This window comes from Bemisia tabaci, chromosome 8 (assembly GCF_918797505.1).
Source record: "Bemisia tabaci chromosome 8, PGI_BMITA_v3".
Classification (NCBI taxonomy): domain Eukaryota; kingdom Metazoa; phylum Arthropoda; class Insecta; order Hemiptera; family Aleyrodidae; genus Bemisia; species Bemisia tabaci.
This window is the reverse complement of record NC_092800.1, coordinates 12,936,457-12,950,751: the sequence shown is the minus strand read 5'-3', so window position 1 is coordinate 12,950,751 and position 14,295 is coordinate 12,936,457.

Genomic DNA, 14,295 nt, shown 5'->3' with positions numbered 1-14,295 from the left:
AAGTTGATTTTTGGTAACTTTACCTCATCAAAAAAAAATCCCTAGATTTCCTGAAAAATCCCTAAATCCCTGGAAATTCCGGAAAATCCCTAAATCTAGGAATAAACTCTTAGACATCGGATGGCTGTTGGAAGCATTAGAGTCAACATTTGAAACGCTGCTGCAGAATTTGCCGGGAGTATAATCGAGTGTTGAAAGTCAGTAGAATTGAACAATGTAATAATTGCTTTCCGAAATAAGCGTTATAATAAAAAAACAACGAATCTGAACTGTTAATACTGGAACACACCTTCTGTAAATGTACCTTGCGAGAGATAAGTAAAAAAATAGATGTACTGGAGGAGAAGTGCTTCTCCACAGAGTTTGAAGAAGGAAAAAAAATGCCCAAATTTACTTACTTCAGCATTTTCGGCAAAATCACTGCAATTTCCGAACCTTTTTCTGGCCAGGGGCCAAAATTAAATGATTATGAAGGGCCACTTAGATGTTGTAGATAAAAATAGGACTGTTGAAAAAGTCGCCGTTTTCAATAAATATGTACCCGGAATGGAAGACATCTAGGGGAAAATTGTTACGATTTTCCGATGCAAATATTTTCCTACAATCTATTTTCCTGCGTTTTGGGATTATACGTACTAAGCAGGCTAAGGGCCCGTTCGCCAAAACTAATCGGAACTGTATGAATGAATTGCTCCTTTTAAAAATCAAAACAATATCGAATTGCGATATATTACACAGTTAAGATAGGGCTATGTCCTGTCGTAAGCGGCGACATAAAGTCGATATCATTTCAATAATCGCCCCAATGGCCACGATAGTTGTTAGACGTTTACGGTTTCCCTGGTAACCTTAGTAGTGTATATATGAGGATATTGCGACAAATTTGACCTTTAAGTCGGGAGCTACGTGACCCCGGTGTGAGATCACTGGTTGCGGGTTGCCTACCTATCGTTTCGGCACTTGACCTTTAAGACGGGACCTATGTCACGTGACCCGGGTGTGACGTCACTAGCGACTGTTGCGGGTTGCCTACCTATCGTTACCAGTGTTGTAAAATTGTGCAGAAAAATGTTGATTATTTTAGGATGATTTTGCAACCATGGTGTGACGTCACTAGCGACTGTTGCGGGTTGCCTACCTATCGTTACCAGTGTTGTAAAATTGTGCAGAAAAATGTTGATTTTTCAACCATGGTGTGACGTCACTAGCAACTGTTGCGGGTTGCCTACCCATCACCCGCGTTATCAGTCTGATCAGGAAAATCGTGATTAATTGAGGGGTATTGTTGAAAAATTTTACGGGGAAATCTGGATTATTTTAGGATGTCTGATTTTACAACCACGGTGTGAGGACACTAGCGACTGGTTATCTGTTACGGGTTGTTAGTAAAATCGGGACAGGAGGGGCGTGGGTTACTTGAGAGTTGTGACAACCACTGGTTAATTGATGCGGCTTGCCTACCTATCAGGGCCGAGGGGTAATCTTACTCGTTACCAGTGTTGTAAAATCGTGCAGAAAAATCGGAGTAAATTAACGGTGTTGGTTGGGTGATGGGTGTTTTAGCGGATCATATGTCAACAATGTTTTCATGCTATGACGTCACTAACGTTGTGAAATTGAGCGGGGAAATTTGAATTAGTTACGGGTGATGGGTGTTTTAGTGTATAAAATGACAGCCATCTTTTCATGCTGTGACGACACCAACCAACGTTGAGCGGGAAAATTTGAATTAATGACGGGTGTTGCTACGGAACATGGTAACAATGTTGTAAAATTGAGCGGGAAAATATGATTTAACCCGGAGTCGGGTATGGATTAGTGTACGGTGTATGGCATCCGTGTTTACTGTTGCGGGTTGCCTAAACGTGAAGGGGGCTACCATTAGCTTTTTTAAACCACAACCGTTTAATCCTTATGGGCTACCTACCCACCTGAGCGAAGCATGATATGTTAGAGTCAACAATTTGCCTGAGAATTAGGCGGGAAATTTGAAGGAGCAGACGTTGCAAAAAATCTGCAAAAACCTATCTTCACAGGGTTTTTCATGTGCCATGAGTCCTTTACCGTGACGATATCTGCTCTATTAGCAATCATACACAGTACAACCATTCGGGTAAATACGTTTGACCAATGACCTGCATCATTTTACGTGACGTCATGTGAAGCATGCATTATGTGTCGTCACCCCACCCAGCTAGCGACCTTACCGCTCTACTAGGAATTATACACAGGAGGAGGACCGAGGTTCTCCCATAAATTCGTAGCGGGTTGCCTATCCATCAGGGGGAATACGATTGAGTGTCATCACTCTAAGCATCCATTCTATGACGTCAGCCTGTTGTATACCACAGTATCAACGTTGTATGATCGGAAAAAGTTATACCACGCTATACGTGAGATGATAGAAAATTCGGGTTTAAGTATCGACAGCGGTGACTAGAGGGGCTAATGAGTCGAACTCTAGGTGCGACAAGTATAATGCTCTCATCGCGGAGATGTGGATTCGAAGTTGACAATTATTTTGAATACCCCGGTGATGTGCGTATGTCTGCGGTTCGATTGTTGATTCGTTATCGAAAGACCTTGTTCGATAAAAAGCATTGCCGAGATAGGGATTCATCGATCGAGTTCTGTCGATAACGATTCAACAATCGACCCGGTCGCGCGACTGCGCGAGCCCAAATTCAAGGCCACCCAGTTCTCGCTACTCATTTTCCTGTTAGAGTGTCATTCGGAAACCACACATGTTCCTCACAAACTACTCATTCACTTAGCTCCTTTCACCATACATATAACTGATGAAAAATCACGAATGACTCTGGAAACCATCATTACTTATACGGGGTTTTCGCGGTAACTCTCATTCGATAATCTCCAAATATCCGTTCCCAGTGATGCCATCCTTCGACAAGTTTCAACTTGTCTCGATCAACTTCTCTATAATATATTTCTGATTCCCACGGTTTGGCAATAGCCGAGGACCTGCGGTCCCGCTCATTTAAACGCGTGGTGCTGGTGCGGGTGTGAAAGCCATCAATAATTTTCGATTATTTAAACGGTGATGTTTCTAGTCAGTTGTCGACCATCATCCTCATCTAAATTTATAGGAAAAAATCGATATGATCCGTTTTGAATTTGGAAAATGAGTCATTTGTCCTTTCTTTTTGAGACAAGTGAAACACTGATGGGGTATGAAGCACGACGGGATGTGCAAATTCTCGTTCCTTGATTGCTCCCGCCCGGGGAACACCGGTAGACAAATGATGTTTCAGTATCATGAGCCTTGGCTGCATTGGCTAGAGGAATCGATGGAGCTCGGATGAGGGGGAGAAAAAAAAACAAGAAGAGATTCGTTTATCACATACAGCAGATTTATTGATATAAAAAGGAACATGAGTATTGTATATTTGCCACACACACTTTCATACTGTGCTATGAACCGTCGAGATCATGATGGGACAAATTGAAGCCTTGCTTTATTCGCATCACTTTCCTAACGATTAAATGACGACACTGGTTTTTCAATTCGCAAAGAGCATAGGGGAAAACCATCATCGGAAAAGTCTTAACATCAAACGAGCCAGGGTCTAAAGCGCTCACAAAATTTGAAATTGAAGCGTTGTCCAAATACTGACATTTTCTTAATACTAAATCACAAGTTTCGGAAAAAAGTTTTTGAAATTTTTGCTGATTGTCAACAGCTTTGTCCACTACTGCGCTAATCGATGGAGCGAGTTTCTTCAATTCTTTCCACGCCTTCTCTTGAAACGCTATTTCTCTCGGACACTTACGATGAGATGAATTTTTCTGACCGAGTACAAGACTTTTCCGTCCCAGAATCCTACCAAACTTCAAAAATCTTGATACGGTCCCGAGATAGCGCGTCTCCCCAAAGTCGCTGTCCCCCTCAAAATACGCATCGATGTCCTTGTCCCAGCGTGTAAGCTCTCTCCACTCGCTCGGCTTAAGGGCGACCATGTTTTGAACTGTAGCGTAATTGTAAAATTTGATGATCGGAGTAAACTGTTCATTACAACTGTAACCGATCACTATCTGCTGTTCACCGTTCGGGGTCAGGAAAAAAGACGAGTTTCCCATCGTTTTCGATACGATAGGGCCTCTGCACACACCACGACCGGGTTTTATCGGAGACATGCTCGAAATTTGATAACAAATCACTTCGAGCGAGCCGAGCTGACAGCAAAAGCGGACCACACCGACGAAAAAACGAACAGAAAATGGTCGCTGGTGTGTAACAATCCACGGTAAGAAGACATCGTGATCCAGGAGGAGGAGGAAGAGAAGGAGGAGGGGTCTGCAACACGCATTTGAAACGTATCAGATCGACTATCCACTCAAATGAAGGCGCCCTCCTCCCGAGTGTCAAGGTATGATAATGGAGTATCCCATTTGAACCTATGATAAAGAATCGATTATGCACATGGTGCTCGTTACGATCGATATTTTTCAAAGGTTTAAACGGCATAGCAATCGATACATCGCAAAGCATGCCACGACACTGGAAACCGTATGTTATAACCCGCTTTCACGGTGCACTAAGGCGCTCTGCGACTCCCACTCTCCACAGCAATCTGTCATGGAGGAGATCCTCCGGGAGCTGGCATCTCTCCATCTCATGCCCTCTACCCACCGTTTGGCTGGACACCCTCTCTCTCTCGCCTACCTGTCAATCGATACATCGCAAAGCCCACCACACACTACTGCAAAGTCCATAGCCGTCTTCATCCCGCAAACAGTGCCATGCAGCAACACCAGATTGCCTATTCGTTCAAATCAAGGCGGTATCATCCCGAGGATAGCCCCGGGCAAGGCTTTCACGTTATAAAACCACACTTTTCAGTCCGGGAGAGGGTACCCAACGAGCTAGCTATCACCTCTGTTTCGTCCATTCCATACCCTCAAATATGGCGTCACTAGTGAGGTGAGGTGTAATAATCGACTATCGATTATTGCGGTGTTCGATCTCGTGTCATATCAATCGATACATCGCAAAGGGAATCAACGCAAACGGCAACAGATTGCCTATGAAACTGTGATAAAGAATCGATTATTGGGGTGTTCGATCTCGTGTCATTTCCATCGATACATCGCAAAGGGGGGCCAACGCAAACGGTATCAGATTGCCTATGAAGCTGTGATAAAGAATCGATTATTGCGGTGTTCGATCTCGTGTCATATCAATCGATACATCGCAAAGGGAACCAACGCAAACGGTATCAGATTGCCTATGAAGCTGTGATAAAGAATCGATTATTGCGGTGTTCGATCTCGTGTCATATCAGTCGATACATCGCAAAGGGAACCAGTCTCATAACGCAATCGACATCAGATTGCCTATGAAGCTGTGATAAAGAATCGATCATTGCGGTGTTCGATCTCGTGACGTAGGTTTGAATATCATATCAATCGATATATCGCAAAGGGAACCAGACTTATAACACAATCGGTATCAGATTGCCTATCCAGTCAAATGAAGGCTGTCTCGTCTCGAGGATACGCCGTAACAGTTTGGCCCAATCTCCCGTACCATGGGGATTCCCCCTCTTCCTATCCTCTCGGTGGAAGGGTTCGCACATGGTCCATGAAATCATTGGAAATCGAAGCAAAATCGATCGACTTCGAGCGGGTGAGATGTCATATTCTGCGCATTCAAATCGAAGAAAAGTGATGGAAATCGTTACTGATCGAACAACCGATTCGTGATGAGACAACACAAACAACGAGAAAGGAGCAGGCGCTCAAGCATATGATGGTGAAAATTGGTCGTAGTCGATGCCAATCGAAGCTATATCGATAGGAATCGGTGAAAAATCTATGAGCCTCTCCACTAATCGGAGGCAAGAGAGCGAAGTTCTTCGCTTAAAATTCACAATCAAGGTTGGTTCCCAGCATTCACCATCATCTCATCATCTACCTTCGCGTCGTCAGAACTCAATGAGCATTAGTGAAAATCGATACCGCCCACACAAGAAATCGATACCACCCACACAAGCATTCGATTGAATTCGATCCTGGTAAGCTGCTACCAAGAATCGATTTCCATCTTTCTCACCTCTCGCTGCGAGATCCGTGCATGGTTCACGAAGACAGCATCGAGATAAATGCACGAGTATCACCGTAAGTCTAGTCCTAATCGATTGAAATCGATAGAAAATCGATAAAACGCTCCCGCAATTCGGGGTGAGAGAGCTATATTATTCGCATGCAAATCGAGTTTATTCGATGAAAAATAATGTGAATCAATACCGATCGAGCAAACATCTATCATGTTCATCGTTAAGACCGGGGCGATCGCACGATTGAACGTTCGATTCTATCGATAGGAGCCGATCAGACCGGGTCAGATCATTCGATTCGCTGATCCGATCACGAAGCGCCCGATCACGTCTTTCCCCTTCGTCTTGAGCTTCGCTCAAGACGAAGGGGAAAGACTGATCGGGCGCTTCGTGATCGGATCAGCGAATCGAATGATCTGACCCGGTCTGATCGGCTCCTATCGATAGAATCGAACGTTCAATCGTGCGATCGCCCCGGTCTTAACGATGAACATGATAGATGTTTGCTCGATCGGTATTGATTCACATTATTTTTCATCGAATAAACTCGATTTGCATGCGAATAATATAGCTCTCTCACCCCGAATTGCGGGAGCGTTTTATCGATTTTCTATCGATTTCAATCGATTAGGACTAGACTTACGGTGATACTCGTGCATTTATCTCGATGCTGTCTTCGTGAACCATGCACGGATCTCGCAGCGAGAGGTGAGAAAGATGGAAATCGATTCTTGGTAGCAGCTTACCAGGATCGAATTCAATCGAATGCTTGTGTGGGTGGTATCGATTTCTTGTGTGGGCGGTATCGATTTTCACTAATGCTCATTGAGTTCTGACGACGCGAAGGTAGATGATGAGATGATGGTGAATGCTGGGAACCAACCTTGATTGTGAATTTTAAGCGAAGAACTTCGCTCTCTTGCCTCCGATTAGTGGAGAGGCTCATAGATTTTTCACCGATTCCTATCGATATAGCTTCGATTGGCATCGACTACGACCAATTTTCACCATCATATGCTTGAGCGCCTGCTCCTTTCTCGTTGTTTGTGTTGTCTCATCACGAATCGGTTGTTCGATCAGTAACGATTTCCATCACTTTTCTTCGATTTGAATGCGCAGAATATGACATCTCACCCGCTCGAAGTCGATCGATTTTGCTTCGATTTCCAATGATTTCATGGACCATGTGCGAACCCTTCCACCGAGAGGATAGGAAGAGGGGGAATCCCCATGGTACGGGAGATTGGGCCAAACTGTTACGGCGTATCCTCGAGACGAGACAGCCTTCATTTGACTGGATAGGCAATCTGATACCGATTGTGTTATAAGTCTGGTTCCCTTTGCGATATATCGATTGATATGATATTCAAACCTACGTCACGAGATCGAACACCGCAATGATCGATTCTTTATCACAGCTTCATAGGCAATCTGATGTCGATTGCGTTATGAGACTGGTTCCCTTTGCGATGTATCGACTGATATGACACGAGATCGAACACCGCAATAATCGATTCTTTATCACAGCTTCATAGGCAATCTGATACCGTTTGCGTTGGTTCCCTTTGCGATGTATCGATTGATATGACACGAGATCGAACACCGCAATAATCGATTCTTTATCACAGCTTCATAGGCAATCTGATACCGTTTGCGTTGGCCCCCCTTTGCGATGTATCGATGGAAATGACACGAGATCGAACACCCCAATAATCGATTCTTTATCACAGTTTCATAGGCAATCTGTTGCCGTTTGCGTTGATTCCCTTTGCGATGTATCGATTGATATGACACGAGATCGAACACCGCAATAATCGATAGTCGATTATTACACCTCACCTCACTAGTGACGCCATATTTGAGGGTATGGAATGGACGAAACAGAGGTGATAGCTAGCTCGTTGGGTACCCTCTCCCGGACTGAAAAGTGTGGTTTTATAACGTGAAAGCCTTGCCCGGGGCTATCCTCGGGATGATACCGCCTTGATTTGAACGAATAGGCAATCTGGTGTTGCTGCATGGCACTGTTTGCGGGATGAAGACGGCTATGGACTTTGCAGTAGTGTGTGGTGGGCTTTGCGATGTATCGATTGACAGGTAGGCGAGAGAGAGAGGGTGTCCAGCCAAACGGTGGGTAGAGGGCATGAGATGGAGAGATGCCAGCTCCCGGAGGATCTCCTCCATGACAGATTGCTGTGGAGAGTGGGAGTCGCAGAGCGCCTTAGTGCACCGTGAAAGCGGGTTATAACATACGGTTTCCAGTGTCGTGGCATGCTTTGCGATGTATCGATTGCTATGCCGTTTAAACCTTTGAAAAATATCGATCGTAACGAGCACCATGTGCATAATCGATTCTTTATCATAGGTTCAAATGGGATACTCCATTATCATACCTTGACACTCGGGAGGAGGGCGCCTTCATTTGAGTGGATAGTCGATCTGATACGTTTCAAATGCGTGTTGCAGACCCCTCCTCCTTCTCTTCCTCCTCCTCCTGGATCACGATGTCTTCTTACCGTGGATTGTTACACACCAGCGACCATTTTCTGTTCGTTTTTTCGTCGGTGTGGTCCGCTTTTGCTGTCAGCTCGGCTCGCTCGAAGTGATTTGTTATCAAATTTCGAGCATGTCTCCGATAAAACCCGGTCGTGGTGTGTGCAGAGGCCCTATCGTATCGAAAACGATGGGAAACTCGTCTTTTTTCCTGACCCCGAACGGTGAACAGCAGATAGTGATCGGTTACAGTTGTAATGAACAGTTTACTCCGATCATCAAATTTTACAATTACGCTACAGTTCAAAACATGGTCGCCCTTAAGCCGAGCGAGTGGAGAGAGCTTACACGCTGGGACAAGGACATCGATGCGTATTTTGAGGGGGACAGCGACTTTGGGGAGACGCGCTATCTCGGGACCGTATCAAGATTTTTGAAGTTTGGTAGGATTCTGGGACGGAAAAGTCTTGTACTCGGTCAGAAAAATTCATCTCATCGTAAGTGTCCGAGAGAAATAGCGTTTCAAGAGAAGGCGTGGAAAGAATTGAAGAAACTCGCTCCATCGATTAGCGCAGTAGTGGACAAAGCTGTTGACAATCAGCAAAAATTTCAAAAACTTTTTTCCGAAACTTGTGATTTAGTATTAAGAAAATGTCAGTATTTGGACAACGCTTCAATTTCAAATTTTGTGAGCGCTTTAGACCCTGGCTCGTTTGATGTTAAGACTTTTCCGATGATGGTTTTCCCCTATGCTCTTTGCGAATTGAAAAACCAGTGTCGTCATTTAATCGTTAGGAAAGTGATGCGAATAAAGCAAGGCTTCAATTTGTCCCATCATGATCTCGACGGTTCATAGCACAGTATGAAAGTGTGTGTGGCAAATATACAATACTCATGTTCCTTTTTATATCAATAAATCTGCTGTATGTGATAAACGAATCTCTTCTTGTTTTTTTTTCTCCCCCTCATCCGAGCTCCATCGATTCCTCTAGCCAATGCAGCCAAGGCTCATGATACTGAAACATCATTTGTCTACCGGTGTTCCCCGGGCGGGAGCAATCAAGGAACGAGAATTTGCACATCCCGTCGTGCTTCATACCCCATCAGTGTTTCACTTGTCTCAAAAAGAAAGGACAAATGACTCATTTTCCAAATTCAAAACGGATCATATCGATTTTTTCCTATAAATTTAGATGAGGATGATGGTCGACAACTGACTAGAAACATCACCGTTTAAATAATCGAAAATTATTGATGGCTTTCACACCCGCACCAGCACCACGCGTTTAAATGAGCGGGACCGCAGGTCCTCGGCTATTGCCAAACCGTGGGAATCAGAAATATATTATAGAGAAGTTGATCGAGACAAGTTGAAACTTGTCGAAGGATGGCATCACTGGGAACGGATATTTGGAGATTATCGAATGAGAGTTACCGCGAAAACCCCGTATAAGTAGTGATGGTTTCCAGAGTCATTCGTGATTTTTCATCAGTTATATGTATGGTGAAAGGAGCTAAGTGAATGAGTAGTTTGTGTGGAACATGTGTGGTTTCCGAATGACACTCTAACAGGAAAATGAGTAGCGAGAACTGGGTGGCCTTGAATTTGGGCTCGCGCAGTCGCGCGACCGGGTCGATTGTTGAATCGTTATCGACAGAACTCGATCGATGAATCCCTATCTCGGCAATGCTTTTTATCGAACAAGGTCTTTCGATAACGAATCAACAATCGAACCGCAGACATACGCACATCACCGGGGTATTCAAAATAATTGTCAACTTCGAATCCACATCTCCGCGATGAGAGCATTATACTTGTCGCACCTAGAGTTCGACTCATTAGCCCCTCTAGTCACCGCTGTCGATACTTAAACCCGAATTTTCTATCATCTCACGTATAGCGTGGTATAACTTTTTCCGATCATACAACGTTGATACTGTGGTATACAACAGGCTGACGTCATAGAATGGATGCTTAGAGTGATGACACTCAATCGTATTCCCCCTGATGGATAGGCAACCCGCTACGAATTTATGGGAGAACCTCGGTCCTCCTCCTGTGTATAATTCCTAGTAGAGCGGTAAGGTCGCTAGCTGGGTGGGGTGACGACACATAATGCATGCTTCACATGACGTCACGTAAAATGATGCAGGTCATTGGTCAAACGTATTTACCCGAATGGTTGTACTGTGTATGATTGCTAATAGAGCAGATATCGTCACGGTAAAGGACTCATGGCACATGAAAAACCCTGTGAAGATAGGTTTTTGCAGATTTTTTGCAACGTCTGCTCCTTCAAATTTCCCGCCTAATTCTCAGGCAAATTGTTGACTCTAACATATCATGCTTCGCTCAGGTGGGTAGGTAGCCCATAAGGATTAAACGGTTGTGGTTTAAAAAAGCTAATGGTAGCCCCCTTCACGTTTAGGCAACCCGCAACAGTAAACACGGATGCCATACACCGTACACTAATCCATACCCGACTCCGGGTTAAATCATATTTTCCCGCTCAATTTTACAACATTGTTACCATGTTCCGTAGCAACACCCGTCATTAATTCAAATTTTCCCGCTCAACGTTGGTTGGTGTCGTCACAGCATGAAAAGATGGCTGTCATTTTATACACTAAAACACCCATCACCCGTAACTAATTCAAATTTCCCCGCTCAATTTCACAACGTTAGTGACGTCATAGCATGAAAACATTGTTGACATATGATCCGCTAAAACACCCATCACCCAACCAACACCGTTAATTTACTCCGATTTTTCTGCACGATTTTACAACACTGGTAACGAGTAAGATTACCCCTCGGCCCTGATAGGTAGGCAAGCCGCATCAATTAACCAGTGGTTGTCACAACTCTCAAGTAACCCACGCCCCTCCTGTCCCGATTTTACTAACAACCCGTAACAGATAACCAGTCGCTAGTGTCCTCACACCGTGGTTGTAAAATCAGACATCCTAAAATAATCCAGATTTCCCCGTAAAATTTTTCAACAATACCCCTCAATTAATCACGATTTTCCTGATCAGACTGATAACGCGGGTGATGGGTAGGCAACCCGCAACAGTTGCTAGTGACGTCACACCATGGTTGAAAAATCAACATTTTTCTGCACAATTTTACAACACTGGTAACGATAGGTAGGCAACCCGCAACAGTCGCTAGTGACGTCACACCATGGTTGCAAAATCATCCTAAAATAATCAACATTTTTCTGCACAATTTTACAACACTGGTAACGATAGGTAGGCAACCCGCAACAGTCGCTAGTGACGTCACACCCGGGTCACGTGACATAGGTCCCGTCTTAAAGGTCAAGTGCCGAAACGATAGGTAGGCAACCCGCAACCAGTGATCTCACACCGGGGTCACGTAGCTCCCGACTTAAAGGTCAAATTTGTCGCAATATCCTCATATATACACTACTAACCTTTGTTTGCTATCAGCTGATATCGATTAAATGACTAGGAAGCTCCAACCCAGTGGTTAAAGCTTCCTTAACCGCGAAAACTTTAAAATTCAAATTTTCAAATTTTGAACGTAAAGTACATTTTTTCCATCACGAGATAAAAGCACAAACAAGTTTTGAATTGTTGACTGTATCACCATGATTCCAAAAATACAATACACAACATAGCATTGACTAACAATAAAACAGTATGCAATAAAATAAAGTCATGACAAGGAACATAGCCGAAAATGGCGCCGATTCCCATCAACCAACGCGCGGTCTCTACAATGTAACATGCTGCATTGATACTCCCCAGCTGGGACCGTCCGGAATAGCAGCTCTAGTGCAAGCACCAGAGCCGCTAAAATCGGAAAGTGAATCGTTTTTCCTGAATTCTGGCAACGGTTATGAACCATATCTAATGAAAATGAGTATTCTCCTGTAATTTTATGCCCTGAATTCATAAGTGATCTAAAAAAAACCCAAAATCTCACTTTAAAGAGGGGGTTTGGGGGTGTTTCGGCTCCTGCAGCCTGACCGTTTAACCCTGGATCACCCTGTATAATGAAAATAATTGAAGCCAAATTAATCGGGGGAAAAGATACATTAGGTACGACACTCTACCTGATTTCCAGAAGTACCAACTGCCATCGGATTGTAAAAAGCTCAACCTCACAATCACCCTCTCTTTTCTCTCTATGCCTTTGCCTTCTAGTCCCACGTAAGCTCTAGTGTGGCTGCAACGCGGTTTAGACATTATGCATGTCGACGACAGCCCGACAGTCAGTCTCTTGCCAGTGGCGAGACGTGAGTGATCGATTATCGATATATCCCCGTTAGAAGCTGTGGTGAGGAATCGATTATTAAGGTGCTCGTTGCGAACACCCTGATTATCGATCCTTTTCCATGGGGCTAAATGGCAGCTCAATCGATATATCGCAAAGCACGCCACGCCACTGTCTGTTGCGTTGATTAATGAGCGACAATCACTTACCGTTTCATCAGACGTAGACAGCACCGAGACGTCCCGGCTTTGACCCGGCGTGACGGCAGGGGTCTCGTCGGAACACAAATCGCTCGGCGTTCCGTGTAAAAACGACGTATACACATCCAAACGTTGCCAAATTTTCTCTGATTAATACATGTTCCTCGAGAAACTTTTGAAGGATTTTTCGATAAATTTTCCTCCGATTTTTCTTCGAAGTTTAATCTGGAGTTTGCGAACAAAAAATGGAAAAGGATTCATACATTTTTGCGAAAAGAAGTATTTTATCAGAGTGAATTTGGCAACATTCGAGTGCTCATATGACGTTTTTCTTTTGCACGACGGTGCTGTCCCCGCGATATGACGTCGACGCGACGATCGTGACGTTCCGATTCTGGGAAAAAATCCGATTAATTATGCTCCGAGGAGAAGGGGCGAAAAATTGAAGGAAAGCATCCTGGCTGGTAGTGTCTCCTCTCACTGTTTTCATTGTCTCACCGTAACGTGTGTTCAACGCGGGTGACTGTCTTGTTAGACAGCAATTTCATATAAAATATTTCTCGTGATGTTGCACAGTTTTCAATATATGTTTATAAAATAAAAGGGGTTTGGAGTGACCTCCTCAGTTCCAAAAAGGGTTGTTTCCAATGCGATTTTGAACTGTCCTTACCCAAAACCTCATTGAAATTCAATTTTAGAGATGGAAGCTGAGTCACGTATATGGGCAAAACTAAGAAAGGGCGAGGGGCAAGTCCACTAGAATTCTACGTTGACCCTTACTGAAATGTAACCCTAGTAAAAGTGTGTCAGTCTGACAAAAGTAAAAGTGAGTCAGCCTGACGTCAGACTAAGTTTCATAAACTACTCTGAGTCAGACTGACTCACTTTTACTAGGGAGAGGATTTTTCTTAAAAACAGCAATCCATATATTTCATCTTGGAAATGGTGAATCAATCATTTTCGGCGCTGACAGCTCAAATTTACCCTTGAGACGGCTCAATTTTTCAAAATTTTCCCGGAGAATCTACCTGAATCCCCCCGCCCCCCATAGAGATTAGGGGAATCCTCTGAGCCCTCTTTAGAAGCTGGTAGTACTTCTACTGCACGGAAAACTCCGTGATTTTTCCTATGTTCGAATCGCAGGAATGAAACTCCTGGGCTTTTTTCCCGTTGAAAAACACAATAAAATTTATTCTTCTTCTTTTCACGTCATTTCTGGAACTCCCCGAGGACTCTTAGTTGGCACTGTGATTAGTATTGACTAACTCTATATTTTTCC